Source organism: Adiantum capillus-veneris, chromosome 19, assembly GCF_014529385.1.
Source record: "Adiantum capillus-veneris isolate H3 chromosome 19, ASM1452938v2, whole genome shotgun sequence".
NCBI classification, from domain to species: Eukaryota; Viridiplantae; Streptophyta; class Polypodiopsida; order Polypodiales; family Pteridaceae; genus Adiantum; species Adiantum capillus-veneris.
This window is the reverse complement of record NC_140949.1, coordinates 112,303,089-112,313,606: the sequence shown is the minus strand read 5'-3', so window position 1 is coordinate 112,313,606 and position 10,518 is coordinate 112,303,089. Positions and strand designations below refer to the sequence as shown.

At 38.7% G+C, this 10,518-nt stretch overlaps 1 pseudogene; it reads right to left on the bottom strand.

The window, feature by feature from the left end:
- Positions 1 to 320: 320 nt before the first annotated feature.
- On the bottom strand, positions 321 to 5,608 carry LOC147434675 (GDSL esterase/lipase At1g31550-like; annotated as a pseudogene).
- Between the last annotated feature and the right edge of the window lie 4,910 nt (positions 5,609 to 10,518).

Sequence of the window (10,518 nt, the reverse complement as noted above, 5' to 3'; positions counted from 1 at the left end):
AGCTATTGACATAGGTTTGTGTCGTTGATGACAACTTGTGATCGTTATAGACTTCTATTGATGGAATTCTTCTCTTGTTTGAAGGAAAGAGGACCAACATAGTAAGCATGATGTGGTCTACAGACACTCCCATGGTTACTTGAATGTAGAGCCAATTTCCTAGAATTTCATATACATTTGAAGAAGCACTCATTTTTTTCTACAAGTCCATCAATGCATTGATGGCTTCAAAAGAAAGGATAGGAGAGTGCTTTGAGAAAAAAAAACTTGGCATAAGTTGAGTACCAAGCTATTCAAACTTGCTGCTCCTATTGGTTGCCTCAATAAAAAGTGGTAGGTAATTGTGTTTGATCTTGGTTCTTGAAGTTTCTACTTTTGGAACTAATTCTTTGTCCGTCCAAGTAAGAAAGCCTGAGAAAGTAAGAATGAGTGCTTCTTGCAAGGACATTGTCAAGCACCTAGCCCTATCTCCATCTATTTGGACCCACAAGTATCCAACTATGATCACACAGGTGCATCAGTGATATGGAGAAATCCAATTGCAAGAAGTTTTGTTATACAATCAAGACAGTGGGAAAAGAGCATTGTTGTTTGTCCAAAATTATTATGCCATAAAGTTGGTATCATGATTCCAAGAACGAGAATATATATATATCGTTAGCCAACAAGGACACAAGGAATTGGTGTGGAGATTGTCTTAGCTTGGAAAAGACAATCCTGATCACATACAAAATTTGACGGTAAAACCCCGTAATTATAAGAGGCTGTGAAGACTGTGGATCCGCTTACTAATACACTGAGTGTATTTTTCATGCAATTTTGGTGAGATGTTTTGAGTTTTTACTAAGTCTTTAGGGGAAACTCTATCGATTTTTTCTTAGATTCTTGCCATGTTTTATGTGTATTTGTGGTTTTACTCTCTCATGGTTTAGTGGTAGAGTTTGACTCCCACTTTTCATAGCTTTTGTCATCTTGGACACATTTTAGTGTTCTTGTACCCACTCTTGCAGGAGTGAGAGTTGCATATGCTCGTCTGGCTACAAATTACAGGCAGTCACAAGCTTCACAGGTTTTTTGAAGATGTTTGTAAGCAGTTTTCTTGTAGGATGTGTTTGAGATTATGTGCTTACTACTTGCATATATGGTTATACACTTTATGCTCGATTGAGTTGTTTGTCCAAGATTGTATGCATGTAGATATAGCAGATTGTGGAGCTCTTTTATGCATATACGAGCATTGTTTTTGATGCAATTGATCATGGTTTTCATGATTGTGTACTGGTCGAGTGTCTCCTACTTTGTTGCCGATTTGGCACTATCTACGGTTGAGATTTTGCTTGAGGTTTTTTGTCAATTTGCAAGGGAGAGCCTGCCAGATTTATCCCAAGATTTATTTCCATAGTTTCTTGAATTCCATATAGCAGACATGTGTGACAGTTGAGAGTCTACAGTGATGAGTCATGAGAGATGACACTCTTGTAGTTGTCGATATATGCGTTGTTGGCATTATGGTCACACATGGCATATTAGGGACCACTGTTTCATACATATGAGGTAGCAACAAAGATCTATGTGTGATGCATATGAGGTTTTGACACATGCTAGAGTGGTGGATTCATATGCCATTGATGGTGATGTCACATTTTCCTTTAGCGTTTGTCCCACTTACATGTCTTCCAGACGCGACACTTCTCCTCGTTGGTTGCCAGATGAGGATGCAATTTTCCACATCACACCACATTGTGAGTGGTGTGCTTTTAAATGAAGAACTTGAAGCAAAACTCCACTGCCTTGCGTCTTCTTGAGCCAAAAACAATCCAACCTCCTGATGTGATGAAACAATTTCTTTGCTTCTTTTTCAGGAATAGAAGAGAGAGAAGGAAAGAAAGGCAAAAAACAAAGGCAAAATGGTAGAGGAGATCCAAAATTGGCCTAAATCCAAACCCCAAATGGGAAGGTTTAGCACCTTCTCTAGTAGGAGCTTTGGTTGTCTACACTTGGTTGATGGTTCGGCGCTTGACATTGCAGGTGCAGGAGATGTTTGCTTGTCATTGCCCATTGGTGCATCCTATACACTACGACATGTGTGTTATGTTCCTCACCTGAGATAGAGCTTGATCTCAGTGAGACAATTAGTAGATTGTGGGTGTTAGACACTACTTATAGACCAGACTTTCCAGATGCATTGCAGATCACTAGTGATTTCTAGGGGATCCCACAATGGCTTGGTATATCCTTTGCATGTATCTGAGATACGAGACGGCATGGTCTTGATTTTTTTAGTGGCATGTGTTGAGCGAGAGACGAGACATGTCTCCTTTGTAGGTGAGTTCCCCCATGCTCACAAGACAGAGCATTTAGTTGTGCAGGATGTTCCAGTAAAGTCTATTGAGGTAGAGATCAAGCGGGAGTGCTCTAGTGAGACACATTAGGTGTTGTGAAAGTTTGTGTAGGAGCAAGAAGAGCGGGTCTGCTCCCTCGAGACACAAGTAGAGATGATGGACATGGAGTTCTTTGATATGATCATGCTAGAGACTAATGAGTTGATGCTAGGACACATGGTTACGCCTATGGGTGATAGGGATGTAGCCATCTCAATGTCAACAATGACACATCCATGCGTGATGAGTAGTGATAATAGTGTATGCAGATATCATAGGGGAGGCTAGGATAGATATGTTTGCACAGATTTCATCACTGTTTGAGTGTCTCATATACGATTTACTAGTGTGGAGGCCCAACCTAGCAGCTACAGTGGGAGCATTTGTAGTAGGGATTGTCAGCCATATGGTAAGTGACACTAGTATGATGCATTATGAAGCTTTGTAGACCATACATAGTTGTCTGGGGGATTTACATGCAAGCTCTAGCGTGGATACACACACTTGTCTATCCCTAGACTCAAAATGGCTACATATAGATCGATTGAGAAAGACAATGGTGTACATAGGTTGAGAGAGTCTCTCATCTATATTTTTTGCATACTAGTAGTTTAGCTAGTAGGTCCACTCATTGGCGCATCACCTTTAAGTGGCATTTTTCTTCTAGGATTGGCATTATCATTTTCTTTCATCACAAAAAGTCAATTGGGCATTCAATACCCATCACCTTTACCTTCACACCTTGTGCTATGGTCTGATAATGCTCACCCTTATGGGCTTCAAGGCTAAGTGCTTCAAGAGGAAAGGTAGGTGTGCATGCATGCACGCGTGCACACACATGAACGCACGGTCACAGATATGCACACATAGTGCTCAAATATACAAGAATTTTCTATGCACAATCTCCATTCACAATTTTAGGCAACCATTTGTGTAAGAAAAAAAAATCTAATCTCCTTCACTTTTCTATGAAGTGTTTTATTTCACCTCTTTTAGTCATGAAGGGTGTATATTGTAGCAGAGAACTCATATTTGGCTATCTTAAAGCACTTATCATCAATAAAAATTACAAGAAAGACACATCTAGCATCTCTCCATTACTTTTCAAGGCTTTTGGGTATATCCAAGCCTTGAGAGCATGTTTTGGCACTGATGATTAGCTTGCTAATTTTCAATGAGTTGATGGTAGTATATGTTGATATTATCCTATCTTATAGCACTTATCATGCAAAAAAGATTCCAAGAAAGCAACATCTAGCATCTCTGAGCTACTTTTTTTTGCCTTTTGGATATATAAAAGCCTTGATAACATGTTTTGGTAAGTATAATTAACTTGGTAAGTTTTCAACAAGAGCTCATGGTAGTACGCATGCACAATTAATTGGAAAAATTTCTCATTAATTGGAATCTTGAAAGGTCCTCTTTGTGAGTCTAAGTGACAGACAGAAAAAACCTGAGCTGCAGATGGAGCACAATGGGAGTAGGAGTAGGGAGGTTGAACAATGAAGCCAGTAGGAGCACCAAACGATAAAGCTAGGCTAGGGAGCCGAGGTATGGGAAGAAGATGGCAACACGCAGCAAGAACATGGCACGAGGACCCGAGGGCATCTTCTTTTTTTTTTTTGGCAAAGAAAACACAATTGTGAGAAACATTCAAAGAGGGTTTCAGTGGTCACACAACTTGGAGTAAGGACATTCTCTTGTGTGATCATGTTCAAGCACTTGGTTTGGGAACTACAGTTTTAGCTCTTTGATACTTAAGATTAGTATCAAAGGGATCTCATGAGATTCCATGGATTAATGTAGGAGATGCACTCATGGTAGTATATGTTGATATAAAAACATTTAGAATGTTGGAAAACAGTCTTCTAATCAGAATAATATCCAACTATGTAAAATCAATAAAAGAGATAAGATTTCATTAGAAGAATCTCTTTGCTTCTTCTAAAAACAAATAGTTCAAGTCATTCTTCTCTCATAGAAGACCCACTAACTTTATAGTCTCTGGTGTGATTAGCTATAGTTAAAGCAATTGGATATAAATATCGTAGAAAGACCTTAAATAAGAGTCATTTGTGCATTAAATTAATACACTCAATAACAAGAAGCATAGCCTATAGAGCATGGCTAATTCAATATTGGATAAGGAAATTCACTTATTTTGTGTTTAGTGAATCCAATTTATTATTTCCTTCTAGAGTGCCTTTTGAAAATTAAAGGACTAAGAGCTTGGACTTCAATTGGATAATGACTCTTGGATTTAATTCTAGTGAAAGTGACCTTTGAATAATTTTACGTGAGGAAGTTGGGATAGGGAGTCACAAATCCTTTAGTATTAAAGAGATTAAAGAGGACATTATGTGTAGTTTTAGTAAAATGTAGACCATCCCAACTAACATATGTTGATGGACTTGAACATGCTTCCAAACTCGTGAGATTGGTTGAATGCAGAATATCAAAGCATGGATACATTGTGTTAATAAACCCTGAAAGGACAAGATTTCCTAAATATTACGATTTAGACCTTCATACAAATATCTATGACTTTGAAAATGAAAAAAAAAACATCAATAGCACATGAAATTTATAACAATTGGATTGTGAATAGGAATGAAGGAAAAGTAGACAACCCATACCATACTAAGATGGATAATTAATAATTTTAGCATAAGATTTCAACAGGTCAAAGAAGATGAAATGGGCATCCTCATTATACTTGGTAATAAGATTGTAAATGAGTTCTTTCAAGAGCTTGTCATGAATATCATTAAGGCTTTGAAGGTCTTCCACACACCCATACTGGTCTGTTGCTGCATTTATGTACAACAATTTTGTGTAAAATGGAGTACAACCGATGGGATAGCCTCCTTCGACCACCAAGTATTTGACACCACTAGCAATCAATAACTGATTTCCTTGAGAGAAATATATTTTAAAGAAAGTTTAGGTATATGTTGGAACGTGTAACATGCAAAAGCTTTTTGAGAATTTGCATGCCACATAATGAGGCCAATTGACAATGATTAAAATAAAAAGTTTAATTAATTTAGTGAAGAAAGGATAATAACCTCTAATGGCATTTTGTATCATCTTGATTACGTTCGGGACAAACTTTTTGTGACGATATCATCTAATGAAAAGCCATTATCTAAAGTACGGTTATAGTCATTTGCTCCTATTTGTCCAAAGTAGATAAGGGCCTTGGAGAAGGCATCTACAAAACACATATCAACAAGTGACAAATTAAGCCTGCATTAATGTCCAAGGCTAATAGGGATTATGGAACTTGTAAGATTTTGGGTTAAATGGATTTGTTTGTGATTCTCTCGCTCTCTCTCTCTCTCTCTCTCTCTCTCTCTCTCTCTCATGCACATGCACACACTCACACACACACACACACACATAGATACTAATACAACTATAGCTCTACACCTCTTCACTAGACTGGATGTATCTCGCGCATTGTACAAGCTTCTTATTGAGATCCAATGGACCGCGTAGTGTGACCATGCTTATGAGTTATTAAAAAGGGCCTTGAAAAGTGCTCCCATCCTACAAGTGCCCGATTGGAATGTAGTTCTCCATGGTCATATTGATGCATCAAACTTTTCTATTGGGTGTGTTCTAGCTCAACCAAGAGAACATAAATTGGACTACCCCATTAGCTTTGCAAGTCGTCAATTAAATGATGCTGAGAGGAACTACACCACTATAGAGTGAGAAGGTTTAGCTATGATTTATGTAGTAAAGAAATTTTGCTACTACCTTCTTGACAACAAGTTTTTTTTTTGTGTGGATCATCAAGCGTTGTTGTATCTAGTGAATAAACCTTGTTTCACGGGAAGAATTATACAATGGTTATTAACTCTTCTTGAGTTTGATTTTATCGTTGTGATGAGACCTAGTAAAAGACATGTCATGGAAGATCATTTGTCTCGCATAGCCAATGGTGAAGCCCCTACTAGAATCGATGATGAATTGCCCGATACTTCCCTATTCCTAGTCAAGACCATGCTTGAATGAGTGAGAAGATTGTGAACTTTTTTGTTAATGGTTTTCCACCCAAAGAGCTTCGTAAGGATATAGCTCAAAAACTATTAAAGAAATGTGAACCTTATTTTCTAATTGTGAGAACTCTCTACAAGATAGGGAAGGATAATATTCTTAGATGTTGTGCTCATGAGGATGAGTATTTTTACATACTGGAAGAATCCCACATGGGTATAGCCGGAGGACATTTTTTAGGGGAACAAACTGCTAGAAAGGTGTTGCAATTAGGCTATTGGTGGCCTACCTTATTCAAGGATGCATCACTTTTTGTAAAAGGGTGTGATAAATGGCAATGTTACAAGATCACACAATGAAAGGATAAGATGCCCTTACATCCTATTAAAGTGACTCAACCATTTGATAAATGGGGTTTAGACTTTGTAGGCCCAATTAGTTTGACAGCTTGTAACACTGAATCTCAATATATTATTATTGCCACTGACTATGTGACAAAGTGGGTGGAAGCCAAGGCGACACGCAAGGCGGATGCAAGGTCAACTGCTAAGTTTCTCTTTGAGAACATTATTACACGATTTGGTTGTCCCCTTGAGATTGTGAGTGAAAATGGTACTCATTTTATAGATGGAGTTATAAAGGAACGTTACAAACTTCATGATAGCCCACCATATGTCTACATCTTATTATCCATAAGCAAATGATCAAGCTGAGAGCACTAACAAGAGTTTAATTTCTATCTTTACCAAAATAGTGGAAGCTCATAGCAGAAATTGGGATTTGAAGCTGACATAAGCTCTATGGGCTTATCGTACTGCTTACAAAGTGGCTATTAATTGTACACCATTCAAAATGGTATATGGCAAAAAGCAGTTATGCGATGGGAGTTTGTAATCCCTAGTTTGCAGGTAGCTTCACAAGAAGTTTGGGATGGTAACCCTTTAGTTGAGCGTTTATATATCCTTGAGAGGTTAGATGAAGAAAGACAATTGGCAGTGAAAAATGCACTTGGGGAGAAAGATAGGAGAAAGAAATGGTTTGACCGTCATTTAAAGAGCAAGGATATCAAGGTTGGGGATAAACTCCTTATGTATGGAGTGTGTAAGGAGAAGAAAAAGTTGAAACACGTGGGAAAAGGACCATAAAGTGTAAGAAAAATCACCCCACAAGGTATCATTCATGTGGAAACTCTTGATGGAGTTGAAACCATTGGATTCCTCAATGGGAGTAAATTTAAAAGATATTATGATCCTTTAAGCCAAGAGGAGCTACTTGCCATCCATAAACAAAAGGCAGACAAGAAACAAGCAAAATTGAAAAAGATACAAGCTCAAATTGAGGCTAAGGAGTGATAGCAACGTATTAGACGCCAACGAGAGGCCAACCTTGGAGTGACACATGCATTTCAAGTTGAAACAGAGGATGATTGGTTGGACTTTGACACACCTCTATGATACACTATTGAGTTACGTAGCACCTATGGGAAAGTGCTATATAATGCCTTATTGGACATAGGTACTAAATATAATCTTCTATCATATGAAGTGTAGTGTCAGTTAGGAAAGCCATCTCTATCTGAGAGTACCATCCAAGTCAAGGTTATCAATAAGAAAAAAACTACTATTTTTGGGACCTGGCACACTTCTGTCAGTTATGACAATGGGGTCGTAGCTCAAGATTTTTTGGTCATGCCTGCTGGAACTATGGAAGGCAATATAAACCTAGGACACAAGTGGATGATAACGGACAAATGCACTTTTGATTGGGGGATTGGGAGTGCCACAACACAGAAACCAACTCTTAGACATGTCACTCAAGCAATAGTCCCTGAGATATCACCTCCTAAGAAAATATAACCCAAAACATTGCATCTCCAAGGGGTTGAACCATTTGTACCTATAGCCCACCAACCCTCTAGAGCTTCAACTTCTGTAGCTGAAACAAAACATGAGACTCACAAGACTCATCGTAATATAACACAGAGAACATAAAAATGGGTCCCTAAAGCTTCTTTAGCGACCATTTCTGATGCTAAAAAAATGAAAAATTGTTTAATATTCTGTTACCAATCAATTTGTCTACCTATTCACTGCATATTCTTTTTAATTATATATGTTCTATGAGAATGAAATTACTGTGCCATTTTTGGTTGATTTTGTAGTGTTTGAAGAAAGCTAAAGACATTCAATCTCACATGCTATTCCACCTCGATGAATGGGCTTCAGCTCATTAGCTTTCGAGGATGGAATCTACATTAGGAAGGGGGGCATGTTAACCACCCTATCACCTTTGACGGAGGTCTTATCACTTTATTTGAGTCATGGACCAGGCTTGTTGATCCTATAGGTGTGTAGGTGATCGCTGATGAGAGGTGCACCACTTATCTCATTTTTACATTATTTTTGTTATGACCGGACACTGTGGACGTCCATGTGTGAGTGGGTCATATTCATATAAAAGGTCCATTTTGACCTAAAATCCTCATTCTTGAGGTGCATGCTAAATAAGTGCTCTTGCTCAACCTCTACCTTATTCTCCATCGTGTGCTCACTACTGTGTGTGTGTGTGTGTATGCTTGAGAGAGAGAGAGAAAGAGAGAGAGAGATCAAGCATTGTGACGGCATCAACGAAGGCTGTGACAGTTGAGCGCCGTGGCTCCCTCTTCTTTGTGGCACAGAATCCTTCACGTCGGCAAGCATTGACCAGTCAGTGACACACCTTTGATCTTACTAGGATAGTCTGGTTGTGTGCTTACAGCCATTCGTGGCTCACACACAGTGTTCGGCAAGTTCCCAGCCTTCGACACGTACGGTATAAGTGCATGGGTTTAATCCACACAGGAACTCCCCCCATTTGGATGTGTGAATTTTTTACTCTGGCAATAGGAAACTTACTTGGGGATCATTATGAGTAGGTTTCCGGTTTTAATTTGGCTTCACTCCCCAATCCCTCACTTTGTGCCTCACTCTCTAGCCCTTAACCAGTATCCGTAACCATTCTTTACGCCTAACTTTGGGTTATTTCCTTCCAAAAAAACACCAAAACAAACCCCCCCCCCCCCCCCCAATGGCGGCTGCCACTAGATAGCATATACCTCATGATGGTAACAAGGTGATGAACAGATTGTAGGAGATTCAACAAGATTGGGGCTACTCATAGCATTTACCGAATGGGTATTTAAACCAGGTGAGGGTTGCTCTATGCCCCTCACTTAGCCTTGGATTTTTTGTATCGTGTGTGTATCTGAAAGTGAGTTTTTTGAGGGCTTGAACATTTGCATATTGTGTGGCTATTGAGATGGTTGAACATAAGGAGGCTTCACAAGTTGGTACTTGATCGGAATATTTTGGGTTCTTTTCCTCCATTTTTACATTTTTCTACACTTTCTAGTTTTCTAAGTGTTGTTATTTAGTACACATTGGTGTGTAGTACCGATCGGTAACACAAAAATTGATGGGAGGTTTGGATGATGTTTTTTTAACCATGAGTAGTAGACCTGCCTATAAATCTTGCATTGATTTTCAAATGTTCAAGATTGCATTACTTTAATAATCTGGTTACTTTGTCAAATATTTATGGTTTCACTGCATGTTTTTGGGTATTTAATTTTTCATGATCTTCCGGTACTGTCAGACAACAGTTTGTGAGCTTGTCATTGCCATTAATTATTGTGAGCAGGAAGATAAGTTAGTGAAGGGTTGCACTACTCGTTGACTGGTTTGCTTTATAGAAGGCATTACCACCTAGCTTGGTTTGACATAACTAAGGTTTGACATAACTCAGGAACACCATAAACTGCTGGGTATCTTGCTTCACACACATAAGTTTTCATGAGATTTGCATCTCGCTTAAGCTCAGCATGTGTTACTATGGGTCTTTAAAGTAGTTGTTGATAAGATCAACGATGTTGCTTATAGGCTGAAATTGCATGACTCTTGGAAGATTCATAATGTGTTTCATGTGAGTCTTCGAAGACCCTTTGTGGATGATGTGCCAAAAGATAGCCAGAGGAAGATCAACCAGAAGTTGAGGAACTTGATCAGATCTTGGTGCCAGAGAAGATTTTGACACATAAGGAAAGAAAAATTAAGGGCAAAGTTGCACGACGGTATTATGCCAAAAGGGCTGCCCT